We start from the raw sequence: 13,323 nt of genomic DNA, 5'->3' as shown, positions 1-13,323 counted from the left end.
CGCTGCACGGGTACTCTGGGCAACCGCCCGCAACTCTGGTGCGGCCACTCAAGACCAAATGACCCACCACGCTTCTCCTCCAGGCAGCCCCCCTGTGTTCAGGAGCTGTCACTTTAAGTCCAAACAACTCACCACTCACCTTCTTCTCTGAGCAGCTGCCTGGAGCGCTAATGCAGTCACTGCGAGTCCACACAACCCGCTGCGCTCCTCCTCCTCCTCCTCCTAGTCCTCAGGGCAGGCCCCGGTGTTCAGAAGCAGTCGTTCTGAGTCCAAACAGCTCGCCGCGCAGCTTCTCCTCTGGCAACCGCCTGTAGCTCTGGTGCAGTCACTCCGAATCCAAGCCGCCACGCTCCTCCTCCTCCTCCTCCTCAGGGCAGGCCCCAGTGTTCTGAGTCCACACAGCTCTCCTCGCCACTCTTCCCCTGGGCAGCCGCCAGAGCCCTAGTGGTTGCTCCGAGTCCCAGCGCTGTGCCGAGCGGCCTCCTTTACGGCGCTCCCACTTGTCCGAGTTCACTGCTCCAGCGGGGGGAGGGGTGTCTCGCCGGCAGCTCTACTTCACAACGTTTCCTGCGTTCCGGGACCACCGTCCCATCCGGGACACCTTCCCAACGGGTGAGAATCACCCGGCTGCTTTGAGTTGGTCCCAAGTGTCTCAATATCTCCTCTTTTGTATCCTGAGTCCTGGAGCAACATGAAATGCAGCCACCCTCTAGGCCACCATCTTGAAACCTCTGATTGTTTATGGGGCTTCCTTTCTAGGACCAGGAAATCTTGGTTCAGTTTATAACAAGGAATGACACCAGCCAGAAGTAATCTGAACCCTCCATTTCCGGGTGTTCAGGAGCCAGTCCTTCTACATAGCGACCTCCAGTCCCTGCACAGCAAAGCAACCTGGGGATCCTAAGCAGGAGAGTGAAGCCTAGAGCTGAATGGCTGATATGGTGGACTCAGGAGAAAAATGCTGATAGATTTTACACTGACACTTAACTCTTCAGGCTTAGAATGCTACAGAGTAAATGTGAAGTTGAAAAAGTGAAGGCCACATAGTGGAGGGAAATTACCATATTTTTCTAAAATAATCTCCAAATTGTGGAAAACTTTCAGTCAGTTTTACCTGATGAATTAAAACCCAAGTTTTCCTGGCCTTACTGGACCAGCAAGCTTCATCCTGCTTGACTTGTTTGAACTCAAATTAACTTAAATTTTTCCTGGTCTTGTACCCCTAGAGCTTTTCCAAAAAAGGAGGGAATTGTAACAGCATTGCACATGGAGACCAAGCAGCAGGATATTGGTGGATCACATGTCAGAACAAGATGGAAATTATGGGACCTGGCTGGTGAGAGTGCTCTGTGGACACTTGATTTTGGTGGCTCTGGGCAGCAGGGACTGTCTGCCCTGCCTATTGTTATGAGGATTTTCTAAGCAGGGTGTGCAGGCTTGGCTTTGCATCTTGATGTGTGGTAGAGGCATTAGTCCAACAGGACGAGCTTGGGAGAGCTGGGGCTGAGCTGGCACTGCAGGGAGAGATCTTGCCACAAGTGCAGGGCCTGTAATGCCTGTTCCCCAGCACTGCCCCGCAAGCTGGTGGAAGCTGGGTGGAGTCCATGAGGGGCAGCACAGGCACAGGAATTTGTTCCGAGGAAGTGGAGGCCTATACGAGTCAATACTCCGGAGTGACATCCCCGGAGGAAAGGTGGTAGAGAGGGTCTTCAGCAGAACGCCCCCCCTCCCAAGGCCTGGTGTCATGCTCCTTCTCTGCCCCCACCTGTGTGAGCACCCATGTTGGCCGCTCCTCATACCCCTGGTGCTGTTGCCACAGAACACAGCAGAACTTCACCCAGGGACTAATGCTAGCCCTCCAGCCTAGGGCCTAGACCCCTGCCTGACCTTGCAGACCTTCACCCCTGCTGGAGCTAGAGGCTTGGTGACCACCTGGCAAGAGCATCTCCCCAGGTCTCCTGCCAAGTGGTGGGGTCCCTCAGCCAGCTCAGAAGGAAACTGGTTGGACATTAGCCATGGATACTTCAAGAACTGAGACCAGAAATGTCCCAAGTTCGAGGGCCCACAGGTTGCCCCTCAGATTCACCCTGGTCTGCTCAGTTTCTCCCAGGGAGGGAGCCAGCTCTGAGGAGGAGTGAGGGCCTCAGGCTTGTGGAATGCTGGACCAGGTCCTAGGGTCCTAGGCTACTGTGTTGCAAAGTGGTTCACCCTGGAAGTGGATGAACCTTGTTAGGGAGCTCAGGCTCAGAGGGTTTGATCTGAGAGATACAATCTAAAATGAGGGCAAGAAAGGGTGGCTAGGAGCAGCACCCAGATGTGGACATGACTCCTATTCCCACATGCAGGTGGCTCCTGGTGCTTCGTGGGCAGTGGGCCCAGACAGGGCGCTCCTGTGCTCTGTGGCTGCTGCGCTCTGGAGTCGAGGTGTCAAGTGCACCTATGGCAGATGGGCCTCACCATTTGCTAACAGAGCCCTGAGGCCCAGGTGTCAGGGATGGGGAGAGGGGCCAGGGTCTCAGGGTGTGGAGTGCTACATGGGGAGCCAGCCTTGCCTGCGGCCCCAAACACAAAATGCCCTCCCGAGCACTCCATCTACTCATGCCTCTCTGTGTCAGCACAGGGGCTCCAGCCAGGGCTCCAGGGGCCAGCAGCCCCTCCTTCAGTGAGGGCAAGGTCCCTGGACACTACTGCCAAAGACAGATGGGACAAAAATGGCATTACTATTCCTCCAACATTCCCAGCAAGGTCCTGCTCTGATCAGTACCAACATGTTGCAAAGGGCACATTTGTGCACAAATTAAACACAAATCAAAGATTCATCACCTTCTGATGAGGCTCTCTCTTCATCTCTTCTCTGAACACAGGCTCCTCTGGCTGATCCTGATCTTTTGCAGCCCTTCAGCTCTTTGTGAGGGTCTCTGCCGGGCACTGTATTCTTCCCTCTGCTCACAGGATGGGACTTGGAGAGCACAGCAATTGCACCACACACCTCTGCCACCGGGAGAGAGTGAAGGGGCATCCCCACCCATGCTCCGGCCACAGACACCTGCAACTGCATCACTGCCCTTCAGCACTGACTGGGTCCAATCCTTATCTGCCCCAGCCTCTTTCGAGGTGACCATGTGCCTGTCATTGTTGGACTACAGACCCTTGCACACTTTTATCCCTAGTCTCATTATCTTCCACTTTTTCCTGGTAATTACATTGCCCCATGGAGAGATGCTGGCTTTCCGTGTCCATCTTTGTTGACCAGTCACCATGAATGCCACTGTGTTCTCACAACCAGGGCCAGGCGACCTCTGTGTGCCGCCTCCTATTCTTCTTTTACCTATGTTGAAATAAGAAGAAACACACCCCTGCTTATCGGCTGAGATTCTGTGTTATACAATGCGAACATGGCATTCTGTGAGCTCCTCTTAGTTGCCACTGTCCCCTGTTAGCATGCAAAGCTCTTTTCCTAGGAAGACTTACCTTCACCTGGAGTTTCGCTGAGCTGGGGCTGCAGAAACCTGGCTCCAGAGTGTTGCTTTGTGTGTGTGTGAGGATGTGTGTCTCTTGGGCATCTATATGCGTGTCTGCGTGTGTCTGCATGTGTGCCTGTGTGTGCCTGTGCGTATGCCCTTGTGTGTGTGTGTGTGTGTGTGTGTGTGTGTGTGTGTGTGTGTTGTGTGTTTCTCTGCACGTGCTGTCTCATGGGATAGATACTGGAAATCCTTCCTACAGTAGGACATGAACTCTCCGCTCAAACCCGCTCATGATCCTTATCCCTCATGTGAGCCCTGCGTGTGGGGCATGTTTGCTAATCATTCTGGACAGCTGCTTGCTAGGTTCCTGGCCCTGTTTGTGCCACAGGGTCTGGAGGTGGGTGGTGCAGGGACCATGAGAATCCCTGCAGGGTGAGTATGCTAAGCCCCTGTCACCTGAGGGGCTGCAGCTCTGACTTTCTCTCCTTCCTTGCTCCTCCTGCGAAACCTGCCTGCTGCCATCATCTGCTCCAGCCCCTTTGTGAATGATGAGAAAAATATTAATTGATTTTTAGGGCTTAATTATCATCACCCTGTTTCAAAATCCCTGTTGCCTCTGACCTGCTAGCTCTATATAGTCACACCAAATTGCATGCTTTATCCAATACCTCCTTTCCTTTGCAGGCATGACTTTCTTACCTTCTTTTTTTTTTTGGTCTCCTTCAAACTTTCAGTTGCTATTGAGTGCACAGGTCCCAGGCTCCACCTAGGAGCAAGCCCAGACACGTCCTCCACCGAATTAGGCTGTCCTCAGAGCACATGTGTGCGTGCCAGGTGTGCACGTGTGTGTGTGTGCGCGCGCGCGCATAAGAATGGCATGTTTGCTTGTTGCTGGTGTGAGGGAAAGGCAGAGGGCAGTTACGTGTGTTTAGGATTCTGGTAGCAAGTGTGTAGCCACCTCCACTGAAGTTAGAGGAAGGCACCCAGCAATTCCACTGGTGCATCTGGAATGACCGGCTGACCTGGGTGCTCCTACTGGGTGGACTTGCCAACAGAACTGCAGACATGACCAGGGATCAGACGGAAAGCAGGAGCCCTTGGGAGAGTATGTGTGCTTGTGTGTCTGTGTGCTCCTGTGCACATGCATGTGCTTGGCTGGTGCATTTTTGCCTGGTCTTCATGTGAGGAGGGTCCGTATGTGAATGTGTATGTATGTGTGTGTCTCTGTGTGGGCTTGTATTTGTCATGTATGTGTGAGTTTGTGTTTGTCAGCTGTCTGTGTGCCCCTGTGGTAGGTGAGGTGAGCACTGTGTGTGCCTGTGGCAGGTGAGGCATGGACCAGATGGCAGGTCAAACTCCATGTGAGCCTGGGGTGGGTGAGGTGTGGACCAGACAGCAGGTCGAGCTCCATATGCACCTGTGGCGGGTGAGGTGTGGACCAGATGACAGGTCGAGCTCCGTGGGAGCCTGTGGCAGGTGAGGTGTGCTCTAGATGGCAGGTCAAGCCAGCACAGGTTCTGGTGAGGGGCACTTTGCTTCTCGCACCTGCAGGTTGGAGCAGCAGAGCCAGGAGCAGGAGGGAGGGCACCCAGCTGGACAGGGTGGGACATGGATGCAGCAGCCACCTGAAGCGCTTTGACTGAGAGTCTAGGAGTTTCTGGAAGCACCTGAAGTCATCTAGTCAGTCAATCAGAGTTGCATTTTCCGGGTTCTTTGGTGTCAAGAGAATGGATGGGGAATGTTGGTGATAATCTGCTTGTGTTGATGTTTCCAGGGATGATACCTGTATACAGCAGGCTATAGAAGTGGAGTTATGTGTGAGGCGTGTGACATACCTGGACCCCCAAGGTGGTTCTGGGCACTCGAAAGCCTCCAAGGGATGGCCTTCTTGGCTGAGAGACAGAGCAGCCCAGGAAGTGGGTCTGCCCCTCTGCCTGACTGCCATCCCTTGCTGCTGGGCATGCACATTTGTTCTGGTACATTCTCATTGCACTCCTCCAAATTTGCCACCCCAAATCAGCCATGCCCTTGGAGGGCAGGCAGTCTGCACGGAAGACTCCCCAGGCTGGGGCAGTGAGAGGTGGCCGGTGAAGGATTGTATGTCCACCAAGGCGCTGCCATGCTCCCAACTGTGGTCCCACCTCCGAGCATCACCCTGATATCTGTCTAAATGTCACAGAGCTGTTTTATCCACATCTGTGACTCCTGTCTCACAAGGACACAGTCACATTCCAGTGTGGCTTCAACTTAACTAATGATATCTGCAGAACCCTCTCTCTGAGGAGGGTCACATTCCCAGATCCTGGGGGTCAGAGCTTCAGTGCGTCTTTTGAACCCCCCAACCACTGGCTCTCAGGTGTGAGAATTCAGTGCCTGGATCCTAGAGGAAGGGCCCTCTGTGAGTTGATCTTTAGGGAGACCCACATGGGGAAGCAGCCCATTCTACCAAGCTTACAATTGTGGCCCAGGCTTGAATTTCTTGCTCAGAACAGACTCCAAGATCTGACCATGATAAGTGGCCCCTGGAGATGTGTTGATCACTTGAGCCCTAGGATAGCGTGCTGGCCAGACCCAACCCTAGAAAACTTCATGTGTGTCTGAGCATGTGTGGCCCTTCCCCTCAGGCTGGCTTTGGGTCCTGCAGACGCAGAAGCCCATGTCCATGGGAGTCTGACTGCAGTGTACCTGGGGCCCTGAGGGTGCTGGAGTCGTCTCTGACAGCCCTAGTGAGCCAGCTGTGTCCTGGTTGTGCTGTTTTCATAACTGACCAGGTGGCAAAACTCTGCTTTCAGGGGTGGGTGGAGAGCAGCTCCCTGCCCGTGGACATGACCCGGCTGTTGTTACCTCTGGCCTTGGTAGACCACAGGGCCTGCCTTGGCACCCTGCATCCCTCTACTTCCCCAGCTCCTCAGACAACACCTGCCACATGGCAGGATCTCCACAGGGCCCACCGAACTCGCCCCTCAGGGCAGGTGGCCATGCACAAGGAAACCCTGAGGTCCATTAAGTGAGCAACATTCCGTGAGTGAAGCCAAGTCACCATCACTGTGGTCCCAGCAGAGGGCTGCTGGAGCCCCGGCCCAGGACCTTCCCAGCCATTGCTGCAAAATTTCTGGTCCACCCTGAGTCCCTGCGGCTCATTCTTTAATTGAAATACATATCAGTCAGTGCACCAGCGGCACTGTCCACCTGGTGAGGTGGTGCCCTGTCTCACTCTTCAGTTTACAATCCAGGAGGCAAAAGGACTGGAGCAGCCCTGGGTCCCCAGCCAGCGCACAGTGCCTGCAGCTGCATCCTTACACACACACACACACACACACACACACACACACACACACACACACAGGGCTGGGCCGTCGGCTGTTCACCTAGCATGCACACAGATATCTTCTTCATGTGTCCATGGCATGTAAAGAGGCAGCCCTGGGGGGAGGATGTCTGAGCCCCTGTGAGAGGAAGACTGTCCAACACCCACCTGGCTCTGACCTGACCCAGCCCTTGGCCCTTACTGATCCATCCTTATGGAGCTGCCCTTTTCAGGAAAGGCTGACAGGGACCTCCCACATGTCAGGCCCCTCCTGACACAGATGGCACCTGGGTTCCCAGAACAAGGACGAGTCCTGCCTCCCAGGAACTGACAAGCGATCCAAGATGACCAGAGGCTGTGGAATGAGGGCAGGATAAGGAGGGAGATAGTGACTTGGGAGCACCGGGTGAGCAGCAGGGGTGTCCAGGGGTGACCTTTGACTTGGTAGTGAGGGTTGAGGCAGAGGTCCAGGTGGAGGAGAAGATGGCAAGTCAGCTGTCCTGCAGTCAATGCCTGGGAAGATGAGAGGGGAGGCCAGTAGCCTGTGAGCCCTTTGAAGGCCCGGCCTGTGCCCCTGATTGAAGAAAGATGGGCGAACCTGGGGCACTCCCTCTCATTAGAGTAGGAAGGATGAAGCACACCACTGCATCAGCTAACAGCACATCTCTCACAACTCGAGGTCCACAGCTGCTGTGGGTCCCAGGCAGTGTGCCCTCTGCACCTTTGTGCAGGCCAGGCGCTCACTTGCAGCCTTCTGTCCACGGCCCAGCACTGTTACAGGACTGAGTGGCCATGGGCTTGGAGGCAGAAACACACTCCAGCTGACAGTGCTAATCTGTATTTGAAGGCCATTCTTCCTGCTTTGACCTCAGGATTTTCTCAACAGAGCATGAGAATGTTCCACACGTCCTCCCACCACCCCGCGAGGGGAAGTGGCCGATGACAATTGCAACAGACAAAGTGGCATTCCTCATCGCAGAGTGAGCCCACTGCTCATGCCACCCGGCTCAATGCAACAGAGACTGTGTTTATTAATATATTGGAGTTAAAATGACTATGATAAGTGCATCGAAGGCATTCGTGTGTCCTCACTCAGCTTGAGGACAGGCCTTATGCCTGCTTTAAGGGTTGGTGACGTGGCAATGAACAAATTGGACAAAATACCTGTTACCATGCTTATTTTATTTTCTCTGAAACTCACAACATTCAAGCAAATAGCCACCAATCCTGCTGTTTTCCACTGATGTGGATGCGTCTGGACTCCCCCCCGACTCACACGGGGTAGGTGCACACGTGGAGCTGCTGGCCAGGGGATGTGGAGGTGCTCCCAGCAGCCAGGTGCTGCAGGGCACCCAGGAGGTGGCTGGCAGGCATCAGGGAGATAGGCTGCTGACTGTCCTACAGCCCTGCCTTCCTGACACAACCTGGGTGAAGACCCCTTCAAGGAACAAGAGAGAGAATGCGATGACACACCAGGGCCAATGCAGACAGCAGTGCAGAGAAATTGCATGGGGGTCATGGAAGCCCAGGGAGAGGAGGGGAGCTGCCTGCTGGTGGCTCTGCAGGTGCAGGGCTTGGAGTGTGAGGGCCACTGGTTCTGCAGTCACACAGGTTTAAATGAACTAGCCCTTGTCCTCAGTAGCACCTTGGTCCTGGAGGTATTACCAAATGCCCTGGTCCAGAGTTAGCACCCAGCCACACTTCAGCTCCCCCCAGACCCCTGTCATTATTGCCAAAGGGACAGTCCCACCTGCCAGGAGGCAAGAAGAGGAGGGCTCCTCAGACACTGGCCTTGTCACCACACCAGTTCAGAACTGCAGGAAATGGTGTGCATCCACTGGCCTTGGGGCATCTCCTAAGCAGCTTTTCATGGTCACTTGGCCTTTCTTTCCTTATAACATCTCACGTCCAGATGAGCTTCTGAAAATAATATAAATTGTGGACTCCACATTAAAAAGTCCAAAGTTAAAATGTGTAAATCTCCCATCGAGTGGGGTAAAGTAGCCACATATAGCTGGTGGCCCAAAGGTGTGTGTTCTGCTGCCCCAAGGGTGTGTGCCATGTTCTGCTGCCCCAAGGGTGAGTGCCATGTTCTGCTTCCTGATAGGTATGTGCTATGTTCTGCTGCCCCATGAGTGCATGCTGTCACCTGACACCAAATGCTCAAAACCACAACAGCAAGACCCTTTGCTCTCATCTTATGTGGGGCTGTGTAAATGCTGCAGACCTCATGGACCTGTGCAGGTTTCTTAAACAGGACAGCATCCAGGCCATGTCCTGCTTCCACCAGCTCCTCTGTACTGAGCAGAGTGTCAGAAGCACAAATGCCAGTGCCAGTTTGAGGGGGACCTTGAGCCATTCCTTTGTGAGTCCAATGCCTCCCATCTGCTGCCGGCCATCCAGCCTTCACTTGGAGTGCATGATGTCTCCTCACCTGGCCCCTGTCTGCTCTCTGTGGAGTCTTGAAGCCCCTCTGCACACTGTGGGAAACCTGCATGTAACTGGTTACTCAGAGCATGATGAGGGGTTTGCATGGGAGGCTGAGCAGGCAATACCTGGCTTTGGAAGCAACAGGAGGTGCAGTGGGAAGAAAGTGGCTCCTTTGGCCATTGATGAGCAAAATGAACCACAGGACCACCAGCTGGTGGCTGTGTGGCTGTCTCTGAACTTTAACATCCACATTTTGTTGTTCAAAACACAGTTGGGGACACCTAGTCCAGGACTCCCTGAGTGAAAAACCTGCATATGAATTGATGACACTTGTGGTTTGTGGCATAAAAGCAGCTTGAACTGATGCTGTTGGGAACATTCCAGAGTGACTCCCCCTCTCCCTGGGGCACTCAGAGATGATCTCCCCAAGAAAGCACCTTCAGCTGGGTTTGAAGACTCAGGAGTTTTCAGGGCAGGTGGGTCGGAGAGCATTTCTGAGTGGGGACAAGCGGGTCTGGAACTTGGCATGTATGTGAGTCTGGACGGCAGAGGCAGCGTAACTGGCAGACATGTGTGAAGACAGTTAAATGTCAGACGTTGATCAAGCAAGTAAAAATTACTTTTAAGTAATCTGATATAAATTCAGTAAAACTGCTAAGCAACATTAAAGGTGGGGAAACAATGCTGGTTCAATCCCCAGCACCCTCTAACATTGAAGCGTAAGATGGAGTCTGTCCTCAATGCCAGAGTTGAATGACTGCATGTCTGATGACTGCGAGGACCTCTTCAGCGGCCTATATGTGTCAGCTCCTCTGTCCCTCAGCAGAGCCCAGGACAATGATGATGATCCTCCAGGCGCAGATGAGCTTACTGAAGCTCAGGGAGGCTGAGCAATTTCCAAATTCATGTACATACAGTAGGTGGCAAGGATTTGGTGTCTCCCAGTGCCCATGTCAACACAAGCCCTACCAGGACCTTGACATCCTTTCAGGAAGACAGGACAGGCATACCTAGATGTAAGGTGGAAGGACCAATGGCATCACACACCAGCCTGTGGAGCCAGCACTTGCCCAGCACGAGGAGGGAGCTGAGAGCCACTGAAACCCTCAGAGACTGTCCATGTGTCTTCTCCAGGATGACCACGCAGAGCCAGCATCTATCCCCTAGGACAGGTAAGTTTGCCAGGGTCACCCTGAGGCATGAAAGCTAGGAATAGAATAAATTCCTGGCATTGTGAGTGTCTGTGCACATGCACATGTGGATTTGTGGGATGTTACATATGTGTGCACTTGGAATTTGGGGAGGCTGAGTGTGTGCTTGAGATTCAGGGTGCTGAGTATGTGAGCTCTTGGGGTGCCATGTATGCATGAACTTGGGTTTTGGGGATGCTTTGTGTGCCTGTGTTTGGGATTTAATAGAGGGAGCATGGAAAGTGGCCCTTTTGGGGATGCTTTGTGTGCCTGTGTTTGGGATTTAGTAGAGGGAGCAAGGAAAGTGGCCTTTCTGGCGGCCGAGACGCAGACACTAGCAGTGCGTGGATTTCCATTCCCTTGTGGCTGGAGTTGACCTGTAGCTGGTAGGCCACCAACTGGCAGAGGCCAGGCCTGGTTCAGCGATGGTGCAGCCACTGTGGCTGGGTTAATCAGTGAGCATCTGATGCGAGGAAGGCAGCAAGCTTCGTGTCTCAGAGGCACCACAAGTAGGTGGTTACTGTTTGTCCCCGTGACCAGTCCCGCATCATTATTACCTGATGCTGGCATATAGGGTACTTGGCCCTGAAACCAGAGAGCTTGGTGTGAGACCTGCCCACACCCACTGGGCTCCTTCCTAGTGACCACCAGTGTTAGCACTGAGGAGGGTCCTTAGCCTGGTTCCATTTACCTGTTTTCTGAGCTGCCGCTCCCCAGAACGCCTTTCTGTATGAATCCACATGCAGGGTGCCAGTGGTTCCTTAGGGTCACCCAGACAGTGTTCAGGTGGCTGGACAACATGGTAGGCCTGGGTGCCTCCTGGTCAACCCTGGAGCTCAGAAGACAAGGGCAAGCATGGAGGCTGGGCACTGCCATGGGAGACTGGTGGAACACTGCTTCCACTCTGCCTCCCTCTGAAGAGCCTCTGGCTGCCCTTTCTTTCCTCGGTCCAAAGAGAAAAAGCTGCCTTTCTACTTCTCTCCTATGCCAGTGACACATGCCTGGTACCACACATGTGCACGCGTGAGCACACACCAACACACACGCATGCTCCAGTGCACACTAGCACATGTGCACACAGACACCATCAGTACATGTCTGCACACAAACACACGCACTCACACATGCCCCAGCACACACATGCGTGTATATGCCTGCTCAGAAGGAAGCCACCTGGTGGACACCCATGGCTACAGAATGTCCCTTGCCTGTACAATACCCTCTGGCTCCAGTGGCCACTGGGTCCTGAAAATGTGGCTAGCCAAAGGGAGGGGGGTTTGCCATCTTCCCAGGGAAAAGTCTGCACTGTGGTCATCACTGCCATTGTCAATCTGGCCCCAGGGGGGGTCCCTGTGAAAACACCTCAGGATAGTCTGTGCTGTCTTGCCGTGGTGTCCAGGAGGGTGGGCTTCATGTGGAGTGCAGAGGCACACCCTCACCTGCAGGGGGCTGTGGTAGGGCCAGTGTGTCCTTGTGGGCATGTGACAGATGGGAGCTCCTGCCAAGCGAGCAAGGCAGGGTGGAGCATCATCGCTACCTGAAGAGGCTGGGCATGGGGCACAACCTGCCAGCACCTAGGAAGGGTGGGAGTGGTGGGCCTTGTGGGGCAGTTGCACACATGGCCGCCCGTGTGGAGGTCGGTCATGGAGACCTGCTCTGCTTCCTCCTCATGCTCCACCCTCTCTCATCATGGGAGGGAGAGTCCGACCTCTCACATGTGGCAGGACACTGGGCACCTCTTCCTCTGCTCTGAAGAGCAAGCCTTGCTTTTGGGATCATCCCAGGTGCAGCTGTTCAGGCAAACTGGGGAGGTGAGAGCCACTCTTTCTGCCTGGGCAGGTCATGTCTCACTTTGCTGCCGGTCGCATGGGCAGGATGGAACTTCCAAGCCACAGGGTGGAGCCCAGGTTGAGTCCTGGCATGGCACTGCACGTGCCGACTTGAGTGCCCCAGGGAGTCTGGGACCTGGGACCTGAGCGTCTGCCTTCCTACATGGCCCCCACCCAATTCCCACCTTCACTTTAACCTTCAGACCTGGACACTTGGTCCCACATGCCATGTGCCTCTCACTCTCACCCAGCTTGTTGAGGACCCTGATACCAAAGCAGCTTGTTCCCCTGAGCTGGCCTTGACCCCCTGGGGGAGGTGTGCCTGTCGCTCCCCAACCTTCCTACCACCTTGGCAAGGAACTGCTGCGCTCCACCCACAGGTAGGGCTGGAAGTGTGCCCCTTGAAGGTGAAGTGCTGTGTACATTACTCGCACCCTTCCCCAGGAGAGGTTTGTCCCCTTCCTGCTCAGTAACATTTTTGGCTGTGTGAAGTCCTGATCTAGGAATTACTCTTTTGTGATTTCATCATTATAAACAACACCACCCATGGGTTTTACTATGAGGTATGCAACACTCTAAAGCGGTCTTTATTCACTAAAATGGGATGGAGCCCAGGGCGTTTCCTGGATTCTACATTGATTTCACTAAGTACTTTGTAGGGTGAAGTAACGTGCAGTCAGTGTGAAGTGTTGCTTTACATGATCTCATTCAGCTGTTCCCTGCTAGCTTCCCATCTCCGCTACTGAAGTCCTGACATGACTCGTTGTCTCCATTGCTTTGGGCTGGAGGCAAAGCAGGAGGGTGTGGGGAGGGAAATCTCTCAGCTCATGGCAGCTAGGATGCAGAGAGCAGAAGGATGGAGCTGGTCATGAGTTAAGTCCCCAAGGACTTGCCCTGAGGACCACTCCTGTGAGCCAGCCCAGCTCCCACAGTTTCCACCACTGCCCAAAATGCCACTGAATTGTTAGTCCACCCCTGGGTCAGCCCACTAATGAGCTCAGAGCCCTCATGGGCCAACCCTTCGCAAAGACCCCTCTGACACTGCTGCTCTGGGGACCAGGCCTTCAACACAGGAGCCTTTGGGGGACATCCAGTGCCAACTA

The sequence above is a fragment of the Sciurus vulgaris genome (genome assembly GCF_902686455.1).
Source record: "Sciurus vulgaris genome assembly, contig: HiC_scaffold_155_arrow_ctg1, whole genome shotgun sequence".
Lineage (NCBI taxonomy): Eukaryota > Metazoa > Chordata > Mammalia > Rodentia > Sciuridae > Sciurus > Sciurus vulgaris.
This window is presented reverse-complemented; position numbering follows the sequence as displayed.